The following is a 19,623-nucleotide window of genomic DNA, read 5'->3' on the forward strand; positions in this document are numbered from 1 at the left end:
CAGAAAACATAAAGATGAACATGAAAGATTACAGGCACAAATTACAACAGATTCCATTTTGTGCCAGGCACTGTCCTGGGCATAGAGTGACAAGCAAAATAAATAAACTTCCCGCCCCCATGGATCTTATAATCCAGTAGAAGTGTTAGACATTAAAAAACACAAATAAATAGATACAAACCATTGTATGTGCTATGAAGGAAAAATATCGGGTAATATTATGCAACAATACAGAAGAACTAAATGGGATGGGCAGAGGAGAACCCAACAGAGTATTTTTTTTGAGAAGTGGCTTTAATCTGAAGGCCATAGGAAACAGAGATGTTGGCTGAATGGGGTGGATGAGGACATGCCAGGCAGAGGCTTGTGCTCAGAACTTGAAGTGGGGAAAAGTATAGAGCCTTGGCCAACTGAAAGACCACCAATGTTACCGAAAAACATTATCCTGGGAGTAGGGTGAGTCAAGATCATGCAGGAGAGATGGACAGAGGCCAGGTCACACAGGTCTCCATAGTCTACTCTGAGGATTTTAAAAATATCCTAAGAGCACTGGAAAGCCATGAAATCAAATCAAATCATCATTATACTCATGATAAAAATTAAAAAATAAAAAACAAGCTCCAAAGTACTCTCTAAGATGAAATAAAATAAAAAACTTAGCAGCATGAGCTCTCATAGCATTTTATGGCTATCGCTTGAGTATCATTTGTCACACTGTGTCAATAGGTGTCTGCATGTACCTTCTCTGCTAGACCAAGAGCTTCTAGTGATCAGCAACTGCATCTTTTAAATTACCCAGCATTTGAAGCATGGTAGGTGTTCAATAAATATTTGTTGAATTGATATAATTAAACAAAATGTCTAAGCATGCAAATATATAGCATTCCAAAGCCAATTTTATATATAAATTCTCTGTTACGTTCAAAAGTACTGAGAGATGCAAAGTTATAGATGCATCTGCCTAAGGATAAAATAGCCTTTTTGGAGCCATCATGAATATATTCTGATCAGGATTACTCTGGTTATCTTCTGTCATGGTTCCAGCAATGTGGATAAAAACAAAAGACAATGTGAAGATAAAATTACAGGTTACAAAGGATTATTTTTGGAACTTGTTCAAAGCGAAGACAAATACAGCAGAGGCATGAGAACAGCCAACTAGTGACAAAATGTCCCCTCAGTGCATCAGGAAGGAGTCCGAAAAGGTAATAATAGCTCAAGAGCAGAGAATACATCAAGCCAAACTTCTGAAAAGGGAAAGGTGTGTGGAGCAGGTGACTGAGTTTTACATAAAACTTGGAGATCTCTCAAACTAAGCATTGGCAGAGAACAAAATGGGATAGATGTGGCAGCCGGAAGAAGTTGCTGGCCAGGTAATTGTTACAGGTTGAATTGTGTCCCCCCAAAATTCCTATTTTCAGTCCTTATCCTCAATACCTGTGACCTTATTTGGAGAGATGGTCTCTACAGAGGTGATGAAGTTAAAGTGAGTCCATCAGAGTGAGCCCTTATCCACTATGATTGGTGTCCCTTATATAAAGGGACATTTAGACACAGAGATACCCGCGGAAAGATGCCCTGTGAAGAGACATAAGGAGAAGACAGTCTTTATAAGCCAAGAAGAGAGAAATGGAACAGGCTCTTCCCTCTCAGCTCTCAGAAGGAGCAACCCTGCCAGCACTTGGGTCTTGGGCATCCAGCCTTCAGAACTATGAGAAAATAAATTTCTGTTGTCTAAGCCCCCAGTCTTTGGTAATTTGTTATGTCAGACTTAACAAAGTCACACAGTAATCAACCTGAAAAATGCTCATTTACTGGGAGATTAAAAAAGTAAAGGAAATAAAAAGATAAAATCGTAGATCAAGGGGGGTAAAAGAGGTCTCCTCCAGCTCATATTTGCATGAAGTAAATTTTTCTGGTAGAAACCCATTCACCAGAAACGATGCAAGGTCGGGGCCTGGAATGATAGTGTAGACTAATAACAATGAATGACAATAATAGGTCTTAACATGTGTCAGGTACAGCACCATTGTTTTAAATAAGTTATTTGCTGATCCTTACAACCACCTTGTGACTAGGTTGAATTATGAGAATACTGAGAAGTTTTGTTTCTTTGCCCAAGGGCAGACAGCAGTAGGAGCTGAGGAAGGATTCAAACCACATCACCTTTCCTTCCCTCCCTTATCCTGCACCAGTCTAGTGAATCCAGGGAAATCCTGATATCAGCAAAGTGACCAGGAAATCTGCCTCAAGCATCAGATTAATAGAAATTGGAAAGGATGGAAAATGGAATCTGCTTCTTGGACTCAGAGACAACCTTTTCAATGTGTAAGGGTTCAAGTGTGCCTCTCTTTCTCTCTCCCTCCCACCCTCTCCTTCTCTCTCATCCCATTTCTTTTAATAGCCAAAAGCAGAGCCACCAATAACCCACAGTGAGGAGGTAACTCAATTCCTCTTCGTAGCAAGTTTAACTACATGACAGATGAAGTTTCCTCCATTTACACATGAAGGCTTTCAAGAGGGAACACAGAGGACTTGTTATCAATGAGATAGAATTGGGAAATAAGAGAATTAGGATGGAGCTTGCTGGCCACAGCTTACTAGCCATAGGACCTTGGGCAAGTCAATTGACAACACTGAGCCTCAGTTTCTAAATCTAACCAATAATACCTACCTCACAGGGCTATACATTTACATTTTAAAATATGAATTCGGTGACTTTGGTTTCAGCTCCAACATGTAAAGAGCTTAGATATCAGCACACCCATCCTTGCAAAAAGAAGAAGATGAACACTGAGAATTCAAAGCATTTCTTGGAGGTTGCAGGGCAAACTGCCACCCCAAAATTGGAGGAAACAGGAGAATCCAGGAAGTTACAGTTGAGATCTGCTTATCTGGGGTGGAAGCCTTTAGAGCCACAAACTGATAGGGACACTTAAATAGTAATTTGCATGAGTTGCTGGAACCTGAGTGTGGACTTTGAGAGTTTCTCTATCTTAAACTAGTCCATTCTCAGCCTCCAGCAATTCTTTTTTTTTTTTTTTAAGATTTTTATTGGGGGATTGGGGGATGGGAACAGTGCTGGGGAATTGGGTGAAGGGGAACAGACAAGTTGCTGTTGTTTTTTGTTCTTCAGTCTAGTTGTGGAGGACGTTGTTTCACTGGCCCAAATTGGCACCATCATTGCCCTCTTCCCAGGCGAGACACATCAGTCGCCGGCTTCTGGATGGCCGCTCACTGTGGCTGCTGGCCACTCACACTGGCTGCTGACTACACACGGCAGCCATGGCAACCCACTGCCACAGGGGCTGCAGCCTCCACCGTTGCTGGCAACTCACGGCAGCCCAGCTCCAGGCTGAGCTGTTGTTCAGCATCTTAGTTGTGGAGGGCAGTGTCACTGGCCCTCATATGTGGGATCTGAACTGGGGCCCTCTGGTGTCCCAAGCCAGTTCTTAACCAACGAGCCACTCGGCCAGCCCTCTGGCAATTCTCTTTTATTATGGAGTCTTGCAGTCCTGGGGAGGGTGGGGAGAGGTCACAATGTTATGGTTTTATCTCCATAAGCTTCACCAGAGTCCCGCTATGAAGAGATAAAAAAGATCCCCTCTTGGTACTGGCAGGGTAAGGAGAAGAGCAACCATTTGAAACACACCAGGAGCCTCCTTCATTACAAGGGTCTATTCTCCAGGGGAAAAGATACTACTAGAGGCTTATCCCACTTAGGGGGAGGCCATGTGTTCAACTCCAGTCCCCTCTAGTCTTTCTCTCTCAACTAAAAGGGAAAAAAATAAAAGCGAAGAAATCCTTGTGAAGGTCGCAGTCCAGGAACACAGGCTCACCAGAAACTGTGATTTAATCATAAGATTATAGAATGTGTCCACTCCTGTACTTCTTATCACCCCATCAACAAGGTTCCAGTGTAATATTGTAATGGCACATTACAGCTAAAAGAGCTACAAGATACAGACTCTATTTAAGGAAGAGGTCTTAGAGAAGTCCAAAGATAAAACAGGTGACAAAACAAGGGCACTAGAGGACTGCGAAGCTTCTGGTACTTATAACTGCAAGCCAGCTCCTAGCCCAAGTCCTAGCCAGATTAACATAAAACCTCACATTAGGGCCTATTTGCTTCAGTCTCTATTACCTCATATAGCATTTCTGCCTTTCAACAACAAGAAAACAAGCCATGTTAAAAGATAAGAAAAAATATGTTTTGACAATATGAAACAAGCATGAGAACTAGATGCAGATGTGACACAGATTTTGGAATTATCACACAGGTAATTTAAAAGAACTATGAGTAATATGTTAAGGGCTTTAATAAAAAAAAATTCATAACATGCCAGAACAGATGGGTAATGTAAGCAGAGAGGTACAAATCTAAGAATCAAAAGTAAATGCTAGGAATCAAAACCCCTGTAACAGAAATGAAAAAGGCCTTTGAGGGACTCATCAGTAAAATTCTTTCTTCTGACAAGATTGAGGAAAGAATTAAGGAACCTGAAGACAGGTCAAGAGAAACTTCCAAAAGTGAAAAGCAAAGCTAAAAAGAGATAAAAAACAAAAACAGACAAACAAAAAAACCCCAGAGTGTCCAAAAACAGTGGGATAATTTCAAATTTCAAAAGGTGTAATACACATGCAATTGGAATACTAGAAGAGCTAGAAGAGCAGAAGAAATATTTGAAATAATAATAACCAAGAACTTTTCCAAATTAATGACCAATATCAAACCACACAACCAGGAAGCTCAGAGGTCACTAAGCAAGATAAACACCAAAAAATGTACATTGAAGCATATCATATTCAAATTTCAGAAAACCAAAGGCAAAGACAAAATCTTGAAAGCAGTCAGATCTACATTAAGAAAGGAAGAGCATTGAAGAAGGAATAATTGCAGGTAAAATAAAATGTTATCTTTTTCTTATTTTTTTAATATTCTAAGTCAGGGGTCGGCAAACTGCAGCTCCCAAGCCACATGCAGCTCTTTTGATACGTTCTGTCTCAAAAGTTTGCCGACTCCTGGAAGAATCAATCCTATCCCTCACAACAATTTAAAAATTATTCAAGAGCCATAAATATATTTTTACATAATCACCATTATGTGAATAATATCCTTTAAAAATTTTATAAATGAAACTATGTTAGTTTTATTTTCAGTTTTACTTCAGAGCCACAGTTCATGAGCCACAGTTTGCTGACTCCTGGCGGCTCTTCCATCTCAAAAGTTGCCAACCCCTGTTCTAAGTCAAGGTTTATTTTAAGGGTGTAGACTTATTATTAACTGCTAAACAAACACATTTGTAAATATATGCTATGTTTACCATCTTTGTAAAGGTAACATTCAGGTGTATGTCTTGAAATATTCAGAGCATCCCATTATATGAGAAGTATCCAGTGAAAACATGTACACTGTGTCATTGGTTTGACAATCCAATTAAATTCCTTTAAATATTATTTTTAAAAACTGCCTAAGAGGATCACATGGCCAACTGAAAACATGATTTTGTTAAGAGATTATGGGACATTTATATTTTGTATTTGTGTTATTTTAACATACCATCTGCAATAGAGTAATACAAATATTTCTAAGGCAACAACAGTAAACAAATTGGCTGATTAGCGTATATGAATATGTGAACTGAATGACAGGAACACCACAAGGGATGGGAGGGAGGAGTTAGAAATACTATCTTATAAGGTATCTATACTACATGTTAAGTGGTATAATGTTAGTTGAACATGGACTAGGTTACTTAAAAATATATATTGCAAACTCTAGGGCAACCACTAAATTTTTTAAAATAAGTATAATTGATATTCTATAAGATAAGATAAAATGGAATCATATAAAATGTTAAAATCAATTAAAACCAGAGGAGGCCAGAAATATATAAACAAGAGGGAGAAAAAAGAAACAAAGAGCAAATGTAAAGAATAGAAAACAGTTGCAATCATCCTAAATGTTAATTCAGCTATATCAATAATCATTTTAAATGCTAATGATCTAAATGCACCAGTTAAAACACAGACATTGTTGGAGTGGATAAAAACAAAACAAGCAAAAAAACAACAACCCAAAAAACACACTTTAAAGATTCAGGTAGGTTAAAAGTATAAAAATAATTATACACCATAACCGAGTGGGATTTATTGTAGCTATGCAATGCATTTGAAAAGCAATCAGCATAATTCAGCACATCAACAAACTAAAGAAGAAAAATCACATAAAATATCAATTGAGTCATAAAATATTAGACAATATCTAACCCCCATTTATGATAAAAACTCTCAGCAAACTAGGGATATCAGCAAACTTCCTCAACTTGACAAAGAACAAAAAACTCACAGCAAACATCATAATGGTGAGAAACTGGATGGTTCTCCCCTATGATAGAATACAAAGCAAGGATGTCTACCCTCTCATCACTTATTATTTAATATCATACTGGAAGTGCTAGCTAGGAGAGAGAGAGAGAGAGAGAGAGAGAGAGAGAGAGAGAGAGAGAGAGGAAAAGAAAAGGAAATAAACAGTATACAAATTGGGAAATAAGAAGTAAAACTGCCTTTGTTCACAGATAATATGACTGTCTATATGAAAATCCCAAAGAATTAACAAAACAACTCCTGGAGCTAATAATAAGTGAGTACAGCAAGGTCACAGAATAAAAAGCTGGTATACAAAAACTCAGTTGCTTTTCTATATAACAGCAATACACAGTTGAAATTTGAAATTTAAATCACCATACTATTTACAATAGCACATAAAAAGGAAATACTAAGGTATGAATCTAAGAAAATGTGTACAAGATTTAATGTGTGAAAACTACAAAACTCTGATGACAAATCAAATATCTAAATAAATGTAGAGCTATTCTGGGTTCATGGATTGGAGGACTCAATATTGTTAAGAGGTCAGATTCTTTCCAACGTGATCTATAGATTCAACACAATCCCAATCAAAATCTCTGAATTTATGTCCAGTATTGTAATATTGGACACTACACCCAGTTGGGAATGAAGACATGGGAAATTGTTTCAATATCAAAGAGGAGATTTCAGATTCATTCCTAAATACCACCCATGATAATAATTAATTTACACAACATTAAATCCATTATACTCACATAATCCTCACAACAATTGCATAACATAAACTCACACTCTCTACAACAAAACTGTTGACTCTTCTAGTCCTCTAGAGCTTCTTTGGTCAAAGTCAACAATTTTCTCCACTCCAATGGTCAATTCTCGGCCCTTATATTACTTGCCCTGCACTGTTGGCAGTATTTGCAGTAGTTTATCACTCCCTCCTCCTAAAAAACACTCCTTTACTTGGCTTCTAGAACGCCTCATTGGTTAGTCTTCTCAGTCTCCTTTCCTGGTTCGTCCTCTTCTCTCTGACCTTTCTACATTGGAGATTTTCAGGGTTCAGTTCTTGGCCCTCCTCTCTTCTTCCTCTGTACCCACTTCCTTGTTGGGCTTTTAGAGTTCCAAGGCTTTCAATACTCATACATGTTGAGTCCCAGATTTATATCTCCAGATGAGACCTCTCTTCTGGACTCCAAACTCATATATTCAACTGCTTCCTCAGCATCTCCACTTGGAGACCTAACAGACATCTCGAATTTAACATGTCCTAAGCTGAACTGCTGATCATCCCCCCCAAAACCTGCTTCATCCACAAACCAATTCCTGTTTCAATACCGCATCTCTCCAGTTTCTCAGGCCCAAAATTTGGAATCATCCTTGACTTGACTGAAACCAGTATCCAATCCCTCTGCCTGTGATGCTCTAGCCCAAGGGAATGACTCAGCGAATCCCCTCTTTTCCATCAAGTCTTTGCTCAAATCACCTTCTCAATGCACCTACCCTGACCAGCCCTATGTAATACTACGTCCCATCAACCTTCTTCCCCCAGCACTCTTGGTCTCCCTCACGCTTTTCCCTCTCGCCACGGCATTTGTTAACCTCCACCGCATCTATAACTTACTCATTCAATTATTTGCACAGTGTGTCTCTGTTGGGCAGAGATCATCTGTTTTGTTCACTGATATGTCCCAAGCACACAATACAGTGACTGGTGCCTAGGAAACATCCCACAAATAATTATGAATAATAAATGAATGTAATTATTTCTGTTTTCCAAATGAGGTAATAAACTGCAGTGTGACTAATAAATGATGAACTAGAGCCCCAGAGATGCTCAATTTCCAAATCTTGGTGCTTTCTATCATGACATCATTTTTCTCCTTTCTTCATATTCAGAGCACCCCAAAACTGGCTACTTTAAGAAAACACTAGACCCCCACTCTGAGTTTCATTCAGCAGAAGTTGGGGCCCATGCGTCTATATTTTCACTCTCCTAAGTGACTCTGATGAACATCCATGTTTGTGGACTATTGCTGTAGATTCTATCCTCTTATGTGGACATGTTTCCCTTCCAGAAGTCTAAAAGAATTAGAAGGGTGTGTCGGAATGGTTATCTCATCAATGCAGCAGCAGCAGTTACAAGGCATCACAGAGGAAGGAGCTGCCCCATATTGGTAAATTTATAAAATTGAAGTTTTCCCTTTTGAGCACCAAAGCTGTTTTATTTCTTTTTGTTTTTTTAAGTAAATCATCTCAGGTCCAAATCTTTCTGAAATGAAATGCTACTTAAAAAAAATAGTGTTCAATTAATTTTAGCTTTTTATCTATGTTCTTCTTTCTTCCTGAAATGTCCTATGTACCTAACAATTCCAACGCATTCTTTATGACTAAGCACAAGTAGTCCCTTTTTTTGGAATCCTTTTTCTAAACTCCTGAGGTTGGGTGAGGCTCTCCCTCCCTCTATTCCCATGGCATTTCTGTATGTTTTTATTGTCACAATGTGTTGTAAGAAGTGATCAATACTCCTTACTATAGTGTTATTAAAATGGATGATTTTTATTTCAAACAACAAAAACCCATCTCTAATTGGTTTAAGGAAAAAGGATCATTGATTAGCTTGTGTAATTGCACAATTCATAGGTAGAGCTGGCACCGTTGGATCTAGGTACTCAAATGACACATTTAGAAATCTGGCTCATCCCAACTCTCAGTTCTATTCTCCTTCGGCCTGTCTTCGTTCTCAGGCAGCCTCTCCCCAGATGGTAGTGAGGATGGCCCACAGAACCTCTATGCTTCCATCCTGCCTCTTAGCAACACTGGTAGAAGGAAAGCTCCTCAGTCATCTCTCTCTGGGACTGACCTGGGTCATGTTTTCTCCCTAAACTTATCACTGTGGCTTCGAAAAAGTGGAAATGTATTCTGATTGGCAGGGCCTTGCTGACCTGCCCAGGCCTGGAGCCAGGAAGTAGAATTAGTCCCTTCCTCAAATCCCTGTGGGTAGAAAATAGCGGGGGGGTCCCTAAAAAGAAAATTAAGTTGTGATTATCAAAGGAGAGGTAGGTGCTGTGAAAGACACAAAGAATACGGATCCAGTACCTCCCTCTCTTGCTTATCCATGCACCTTCTTCATCTCCTCACATAGTAGCAGCGCATGCAATGCAGCTCATGTTTAATAAATTGATCTGTTGAACAAATGAATTCAGTTAGGGTTATCGTGAACATCATGCACTATTACCCTGTGCCAGGTGCATGGTGTCACCAGAGGCTGCAGACGTGGTGGTACTTGCTCTGACACTGAAAGCCCGTAGTCTGCTGGAGGTGGGTTACATTACTATATGGAACACATGCCCCTGGGACAAATACAGAGATGCTTTTTTTTCTTTTTTTTCCAACACAGAGATATAATACTCAGCTCCTAATATGACTATTGGTAAAAGCACTGTCAGCCCTTTAATGAGGTGTCCCAGGAGACTAGGCCTGGGATGTTGCAGCAAGATAAAGCCAACAGGAGGGGAAGTGGAAATGTCACCCTCATTAGTGGGGCTATTCAAAGGAGGAAGTTCCCACCCAGGGCCCTGGTGAGTGTCAAAGGGCAGGTTCCTGCCAAGAAATTACAGTGAGTGTCAGGGACAGCGGCTGCAGGGCCTTGGGAGAAGTGGCAGGAGTTAAACTGAGAACTAAAGCAGAGGGGGGGAGAACATCTGTAGGGCAGATGCCAGCCCCACCCCCTCCATAGCCTCCTGGGGGAATCCTAAGGACTTTCTTCCAAAGTGATCCTGAAATGTGCATATTATGGTTATTGCTTATTTATTTCCCATTTATATTAATGTGCTATTATTATGTGCAACTTCTAACGATTACAGATTTGAGCCCTCTGACCAAGCAGAAGGGCAGGTAAAGGTGCTTCTGAAATGTAGTTTCCTTCTCTCCCTGGAAGCCCGGCCACCACTCTCGATTCTTTCTCTGCACCCCCCCCCCAACCAGAACACATTGCAGAGGGTGAGACTTAATAAGTCTTGTCCCCATGGCTCCTCTCATTGCTCCCTGTCACAAACCAAAGGACCCAACTGGCCACAAAGTTGCCAGAATGTTCGAGCTGAGGAATCTGTGGGTTATCATGGAAGAGCAGTAGATGCTACTGAAGTCCTGATTTCAAGTCCCTACTCTAACATTAACCAGCCATGGGACCTTGGACAAGTCAGCCCAAGCCTCACTTCTCAGTTCACCTATTTGTTAAAAAATGAAAACAACCCCCCCAACAAAAAAAAAATCCATGGAGGATTCTGTGATTTCTAAATGCCCTGCACTGGGATCAATAAAAGCCCTTGCTGACAGTACTAGATCCAGATATTTTGAGTGTTAGGGCTTCCTAGTTGTAGGAAACAGAACCCAGTTCTGGCTAAGTTAAGCACAGGGATAATGGGGTTACATAGGATTGAAGAAAGGTTGAAGAGGCAGGCTTGGGAATAACAGAAACCAAAGCATATCCAGAGGTAGGCACCCAAGCACTACACTTGTCCCATAGCAAGAGCATCTGGCCAAGACCTGCCTCTGGTGTGCAGTGGTACACCAACCTTTTTTGGGAGTCCTTTTTCAATACCAAGGAGGAATCACCTATTTGGGCTAGATTGGGTCAAAACAGTGCCTCAGAGGAAATCAGAGGAACCTTCAGAATAGGAACAGATGTCAAGCATCCAAAAATCGTGAGAGAAGAAAGACAAATGCTGCCATTATATGAGGAACATTTCTCCATGAAACTAGAATCCCAAGAGACCTGGACCACATGTGCACCCATAGAGAACTTCCAAGGTCACAGCCACCTAACTCAGCCCTCAAATAATAGCTCTACTTCTCTTTGGTTCTCCACTGTCCTTGACAGTTTTTCCATGAAGACCAGGAGTCCCTTGGTCATTAACCCCTCACCAAGTGACTTAAGGAGAAATCTTTTGCATAGTTAATGAGCTTAGCTAAGCAGACATCAGAGGTAATACTGTAATGAAAAATGGTCTATCAAATTGCATTTACAAATAGTACATTAAAATGGTGGTCTCTGTTGGCTAGGAACAGCACCTCTGGAATTTGCAGAAGGGATGTCGGGTATACCATCAGGGACTAAAACCTGAGTCTTCATTGGATGTCTTCTTCTTCTTAGCACTCAAGCAGAGAAGCAGCTCTGTCATCCCTGAGGCTGCTCCACGTTCTCCACACACTCCCACCCACCCCCCAACCACCACACATACACACCTTCACTCTTCACAATATTTTTCAGCCTCTCTGAGCCAAGGACTTGCATCTCTGGGTCCATGGGAGCAGGCTCCCTCCACTCCCTCTCTCCACCCCTTGGTCTCTGAGGCTGCCTATAGCCCCTGAAGGTTAAGCAGAGAGGAGATTAGAAATTATTTAAATCACAACAACTCCCTGGCAGCTTTCTGTGATTGCAGGCTCTGGTGAACTAAACTGTCCAGCTGGGTAATTGAAGGAAACATATTTATTGAAATTCACATGCTTACAGTTATACTTAGCCCCTGGATATCAGCAAAGCTGACCTGAAAGAGAATAAAAAGCCCCTTGCAGCATTCCAAGTAATCATTCCTTACAGGCCCTTTGGGGTTTAACTCTCTGGTAACAAGAGAGAGCTTTGATTTTCCACACTCCTGGTGCCTCTCAGCTGCTGCCAGCTGCCACCTGCCAGCTGGGCTGCCAGGGCTCAGGCAGGATATGAAAATGGGATTCACTCACCAACACTGACATCCCCCCATGAAAGTTTTTGCCTAAAGGGTGTCAGCAACATGGCCTTACTTTTCAGATTTCATTTTATGTTCAGAGAAGAGGGGGGCTTTGATCAGCTGAGTTTCCTCTGAGTGACAGCTGCCATTAATAGCAGATGGGTCTCTAGTATAAGGATCTAACACAGAAGGGCTGACCTGGGCAAGGTCACTGTGGGCTCTACACAGCTTCACTGAGACAAGCTGGAAACAGGAGGCTCAGGCAAAGCATGGTATGGATTACAAGCAGATGTGTTTTCTTTGCATGTAAAGTATGGCTCACCCTCATGTTACTCCTACCAAGTTATAGAATCACAGGGAAACATCTAACATCATCAGTACCTATCTTATGTTAAATGTTGGAATCTTTTTCCTAAGTCCCCATGATGTAAACCAGGTTTTTAATTAGGTTTCATTTCCTAGACTCATCCATAATAAGTGAGGGCTTCCTGTAGTGAGGTCTGTGAAGCCATATTTAAGTTCATCAAAGAAGAACATTATGAGATGTCCGCAAGGGCTCTGGCAGGATTGATGCAAGGTGTTTTCCATCTCTGAGTTTGGCTGTCAGCAGTGTGGCTGGTAATGAGACGTCTTTCTGCTATATAGGTCTGGCTCCTGGAGCTACTGGGATGACACATGATAAGCAGAAACCAAACTGAATGGAGAATTGTCAAAGTTCTGTTTGCAACTTGGAAGTAAGTAATGGGACTTCTCAAGTCCAACTACCAGAAGTATATTTTGACAAAGATTTATGTAGGACTTATGCCCCAAATTTGGAGACAGTTTTCCTTGGAGAGCCCATCCAATAATCTCATGTGGGTTTTTTAAGCAGCACTTGAGACATGCTATAGCCCCCAACTGTAAGCACTGGAAAAACCTCAGTGGATCCAGAATATTGACACTGAGACTATTTTCTAGGTGTACACACAATCCCCAATATAAGCAACAAAAGACAAGACAAATACCCAAATGACACAAATCCTACTTATTAGGGAAATGATGAAAGTAAATGCTGTGACATCAAAAGAATGCAGGCTAGAATCACTAGGTAGCCTATCTGTACATAAAGAACTCCAGAATTTTCTTGAGCAGCAACAGACTAAAACCCAATGGAGAAAAAGAAGCAAAATACTAGCCAAGGGAGACTTGACTTCAGACCTCTAGCCCTGAATCACAGCCCAGTGTAGCTTGCCCCAACTCAGACTGCACAGTCACCAAGAAAAAGCACAGGTCCTGAGGCTAGATACTTGAGAGCATTCGTGTATTGCTATTTGAAATTACACCCAAACCTTGTTCATCAGGCCTCTGATTTGGGAGTAAAATTGCATTCCCTGCAACAAAAAGGTTTGCAAAGTAAAATATATTGCATAAATTCTATTTAAGGGAATTACAAGAACAAACTGTTTTTAAGGACTTTAGCACATTAATTATTGGAATAAAGATGGATATAACCAATTACCAATGAGTTTCAGAGTTTCCAAAGTGGTCCTTGGGGCCTCCACTCAGAAACACTTCATCAGCAATTAGTGGTGGTGTGTGTATCTGAAATTTGATATAAGAAGTTAAGAGCTTCTTTAAAAAGTAACTCAGATTAGCCAGTCCCTCAAACACAGGGCTTATTCTGCTTTAAACAAATCCAATCTATGAAGAAAATCTGGATTTATAAAATAAATGTTATAAAAGTTTTGCTATAATATTCCTATAAACAGTAAGTTCTCCTACTGAATCTAAAATTTGACTCTTTCCCCAAAAAATAGGTTTCAGGACAACTTCATAGGAAAATGTCTATTATATAAAATGACCCATATCTACAGGGAAGATTCATATCAGTCAGCTTGGGACTTTTTTTATTCTCTCTTGCAAGACCAGCCTGGTGAAGACAATCTGTGCCTTTCATGGGCAGTAGCTGCCTCTCATTTACATGGGAATAACAGCTCGTCCTGCCTGCTGCTAACTGGAGTGTATTTGTCTCTGTAGGCACAGTCATCCATTTATACATCCAACAAGATTGTACTGAGCACCTACTGTGCACATAATATATTTGTGTACATTTACACAAATGTATATATTTGGCACATAGAGTGTCCAGGAAGTGAGCTCCACTCATTGGGGACTGATAGTAGAAAGTTGTTAATATTTTTGACTGACTGGAATCAATTTTCCCTTCCTGACAACACCCTAATTTTCTTTTCAGGAGTCACTTCTTTCCTCTTGCATTCATTGGGGGTTGTCATCAGAACATCGATCCTCCCCTGGTCAGATATTGGGCTGAGCAACTTGGGCACTCCCTCCCTGAATTTAACTGAGAGAGTTGGAGATTCCATACCATCCATCTACCATTGTTCTTATCAGGTTCTCTCTGCCATAAAACAGTAGCCATGCTTCTGCTCCTACCTGGCAAGATTGAGGAGGCCAGCTCCCATCTGTTCCTCCTTCTGTGAATCTCTGAGTCTTTCCATAAATCCCCCTTGCTAAAGTCAGTTAGAGCCATATTCTGTTGCTTGTAACCAAATCAACACGTAGTGCTAGACTTTGAACCACTACACTGAGCTTCAAAAATGTCTTCCAGCACAGAAATTAAACCTCTCCCTCCAAAATCTGTGCATTTTCTAGCTGCTTTTTTTTTTTTTAAGATTTTATTGGGGAATTGAGGAAGGGGGACAGCCAAGTTGTTGTCCTTCAGTCTTAGTTGTGGAGGGCGCAGCTAGCTCAGCTCCAAGTCCAGTAGCCATCTGGCCACCAGTCGGCAGCTTGCAGCCCCTCAGCTCAAGGTGCCGTGTTCAATCTTAGTTGTGGGTGGGCATAGCCCACCATGTCATGTGGGAGTTGAACCGGGCAACCTTGTTGTTAGGAGCACGTGCTCTCACCAGCTGAGCCGTCCTGCCACCTGTTGGCAGCTCAGCGGCAGCTCGGCTCCGGCGCATCTCACTTGCCCGTGTGGCTCTCACTCTTAACCAACTGAGCCACTCAGCTGGCCCCTCCAGCTGCTTTGTCACCTGGCTTGGGCTTCCTTCCTACAGTTTTAGAGGAAATAGTGTCCCTCCTCTTTTGAAACTTTGAAGGGTGATAAATTCATCCAGGTTTGCCTGTGACTTACCCAGTTTTAACACTGAAAGCCCCACATCCTAGAAACTCCCTCGTCCCAGCAAAGCAGAAGGCTGGTCACCTTAGCTTAGATACAGCTTTTTCTCACATCTCTTTCTACATAATAACAAAAGTTTTCTCCTTTGCCAAGAAGTCACTCATTTTTTGCTCTGCTTACCTCCCACTCTTCCACTCTCTCTAAGATCTCATGGAGCCAATGCTAAAACTCCACATCTCCAGCCTTAAACCTTCACTCCATTTTCTCTCCAAACAACACTAAGGCATTCAAGCAGCGATGCCCTGCACTAACACTTCAGACTCAACATATTCCACACTAACTCCATCTCTGCTCACAAACGCTGCTTCCCCATGCAGGTGGGCACTGTCAACTTGGAGAGTCCACGCATCCAAATGGCAACATGACAGTAAATACTGAAATTTAAACTATGCATGCCCCATTTACCCTAGAGAAACACTTGCACATGTGTACAGGAAGCAGGTACAAATATGTTCATTAGACCATTATTTGTAAAGACAAAAATGGAAACTACTCATGAAAAGGAAAAATCATTGTTAACTACCACAGAGCTTACTATGTTGGTTGGGCAACTATTCTAAGTTCTTATATGAAAGAGGAAGGTCTAGAAAAATACATATCAAAATAATAACAGTGTTTATCCCTAGGAAGGGAATTGGGTTTGTTGAGAGGTGTTCAATATGACTGTCATGGTTTCATGTTTTACTTAGAATAATATTTGCATATGTTATTTGAGTAATAAAATTTATTTTTAAAAAAGTGATTCTCCCACTCAATTCTCTGTATCAGCTACTACTGCTATTCTTCTTTAATCACCCAGACTCAAATCCACAGTATTAGTCTCTGACACCTCCCTCCCTTTATTTCTTCTCTGTAATCAATGAGTTTTCAAGCACCACCAAATCCTTCTTGAGATCAATGTTGGGATCAATGTGCTGGAAATTGCTGTTAATAGGCAAATGTTACCTGAAAGGAGTAGCAGAATAAGTGTGTAAGCATGCAAATCAATAACAAATACCTTAGTTTCAATTAGTTTGTTCCATCAGTGTCCACAGATTCAGCAGTGGCATGAAGGGAGAGAGGTATTGGGGAGAAGGGGAGAGCGGCAGCCCCTGGCCCTAGGAATCTGATGGGGAGGGGGACTGCTTCAAAAGGATGAAGAATGAGGAATGGGGGTTAAGAAAAACTTTTTCTAAGCACCCGGAGAGACAGGAGATTTATGTAGAAGAGATCTGATAGGAAATTCTCAGGAGGGCTTTTAAATCTCAGAACACAATATATATCTTCCTAGAAAGGTCTTAGAGGCTGTCTTCTCTGAAACCAGGAGCAGTAACTTTCCCCTCAGTGTCCCCAGCACTTGGCAAGTTCTGGCACAAAGAGTGGGTTCAATAAATATTAGTCGAATGGGTGAAATATACAGACAAGGAAACAGAGGCACAAGAGGTGTAGTTACTGGTCTCAGGTCACAGAGCAGGAGAGGGCAGAGCCAGGAATCAACCCTAGGTCTCCATTCCCTGATCTCAGCCCCCACACCACACAGATGCACCAGCCACTTCTTCAGTTGCTGCCAGCCTGTCTTCTATGAGTATATACAAACCCTTGGCAGGCATGAGATCCACCCACTCAATTTTTTCCATTTCATGTCTTAAGACTCATACGTAAAACATGAGTATTCTTCACCCCTCTCGATAGCCTAATACCAGGCCCTCATCAGCTGCTCCACCCTGCTCCTGGCAGAGAAAGGGGTTGCCTGCCTCTGTTATGCTTTCTCAGTACAATATGCCACGCTTCCAGACTCCACATGACTCCCTCTGGCTGCTGACAAGACTCCCCAAGGGCCCCAGGGTGACAAGAAATTAGAAAGCATACCCATTCAGTGAAATAGAATCACCCCACCCACCTTCCCTTCAGCTCTGCTCTCCAGGCAGCGAGCAGAATAGAAGCTCTGTTTCTGGACCAGAGGCTCTGGCTGTGCTGTAAGAGTTACACAGGCTCCCAAATAAAACATAGCGTGTTTGATTGTTCGCCCTGCTTCTCAGCCCGCAGAGATTCCCGTTCAGCCTTCGGGACTTCTCTCCTAAGAAGCCCTCCCTGCTTCCCTTCCATGCTAAATGCAGCCACTCTGTCTGAGCACCACTGAAGAAATTCTGGCTTCACTAGAGGGAGGACCTACGTCTCTCAGCATTGAAGGTTCTCTGTGCAAGTGGACACACTTTTTAAAACATTCTCATAAAGGGTGAGCAGGACATGCTGTTATATTGAATTGGAAAGAACATAATTCAATGTGTGAAAACCTTTCTTGCTTAGAAGCGGTGGTGTTGACCCAGATAGTCTATACTTTGGCCCATGAAGGGCAAACTCCCCCATCCCAGGGGCCAGAGTGAGAGACCCCAGGTCCCTCCCCATGGACAAGAGACTTCAAATTCTGCCCGTCTTCACATTTGCTTCAGAGTAGGGCTTGAGAGGGGTGACGGTGAAGGGGAGAAAGCTCTGCTCCAGGCAGAACTCAACACTCAGTGCAGACATCACACCAATGATAGCACCCCACTCCCGGTACCGAGTCACAAAATTCAGTTCTCTTGTGCAGCCCACTGAAACTGAAGCAGGGCATGGTGGGGCCCCTGTAGGAGAGGCCTCACAATATCCCCAGCCTCACCTTTCCCTGACCTATAGCTTATAGATTATCCCCCTGCCCCTCAAGCTCAGAATGTCCCTGGTCCCAGTTTCCTGTTTTAGAAAATTACCCTGAAACTTACGATTAATACCCTTATGCTATTGATCACAATCTCTATGGTCTAACATTCCTTCCAGACTACTCCCATCATTGTTCCTGGGTTGCTGATGCCCCACAGGAGAACCATGTTGCCAGGCAAGGCTCCATGCAGACCCCCGGAACCCTCATGTAGCCTCTGGAGGAATGCCCAGGTTTTCCCTTAAATACCCTAAAGCTTATCTGAGAATGTTACGACAGTTTTTGAAGGTGTTAACCTGCTGCCTTCTCAGATCACCAGTGCTCTAACAATAAACACTTATCCTATAGCTCCACTCCTGTGTCAGTCTATTGGCTGAGCAGCATAAGCAACAGCAGTCCAGGACTCGGTTGCCCTCCAGTTTCAAAATGTCTACTGTGTTTGCTCTCTTCAAGTCGGTGCCCCTAGAACTCCAACATTACCCCTCTCCTTCCTCAACCCTCTCCATCTCCAGGGAAAAACTCAGCTAAGGGAGGGAGAGAGAGAGAGAGAGAGAGAGAGAGAGAGAGAGAGAGAGAGAGAGAGAGAAGACAGTCTGGAGGCACTAATTAAGAAACATCTGTGATGCAATGGCAGCTTGGATAGTGATTTCACAGATATAATAAATATTTTAAGAATCCCAGGCTTCAATATGCAAATAAATAAATAAATAAAATGTAGCTTTCTTAATTTCTAGGGCTGACTTTAATTTCTGGCTCTGAGTCCCCAATCTGCCCTGGAGCAGATAAAACAATTTTACATTTGGAGTTTTCATATTCCAGTGTCATTAAAAAAAATTAAATCTAGGATCATTAACTCTTTCCCAGTCTGATTTAAAAATTATAACAGCATTCCTCTGTTTACTTTCTTTCCATTTCCCCAACCAGCTCTAGATTCCTTGGGGCATTACACAGCCAAGCCCGCCACACCTGAGGCACCAGTGAAGAGGTCACCTTTGGCCAGCTCATGGCTGCTGGGGATGAGAGGGAGGGCCTGCATCAGCCTCCTATAAGCTGGTCCTTTGGTCCTTTGTCTGTACTTTCAGCGCTGGCCAGACAGCTGGCTCTGGCCACTGGAAGTCAGCAAGTTCTCTTAAGGAAGATTAATTTCCACGGCCTCATCAGGCTAGACCCTCACATGACCCCTAGATGGGAAAAACTGTTTCCTTTCTCTACTCACATCATTGACACTAATCACCCAGAGTTAGAGCAAACCTCACAGGTTAAGGGCTGAGTCCCACAAGACTGCCCCCCACTTCTCACACATCAGCTGCAAGCCCAGGCCACCCATTCTTCTGACTGACCAGCTATAAATCAGGGGTTCTCATAACCCCCTCCTCTGGTTCAATAATTTGCTAGAACAGCTCACAAAACTCAGGAAAGCACTTCATTTACTATTACCAGTTTATTATTAAAGATATAACTCAGAAACAGCCAAATGGAAGAGATGAACAAAGCAAGACATGGGGAAGGTGTGCACAGAGCTTCCATGCCCTCTGTACGAACAACACCCTCCCTGTGTTCAACAAGCTGGAAGCTCTCCAAATGCTTTCATTTAGGGTTTTATGGTGGTTCCATTACATAGATATAATTGATTAGATTATTGACCAGTGGTGATTAACTGAATCACCAGCTCT

This window comes from Hipposideros armiger, unplaced genomic scaffold, assembly GCF_001890085.2.
Source record: "Hipposideros armiger isolate ML-2016 unplaced genomic scaffold, ASM189008v1 scaffold_222, whole genome shotgun sequence".
Lineage (NCBI taxonomy): Eukaryota > Metazoa > Chordata > Mammalia > Chiroptera > Hipposideridae > Hipposideros > Hipposideros armiger.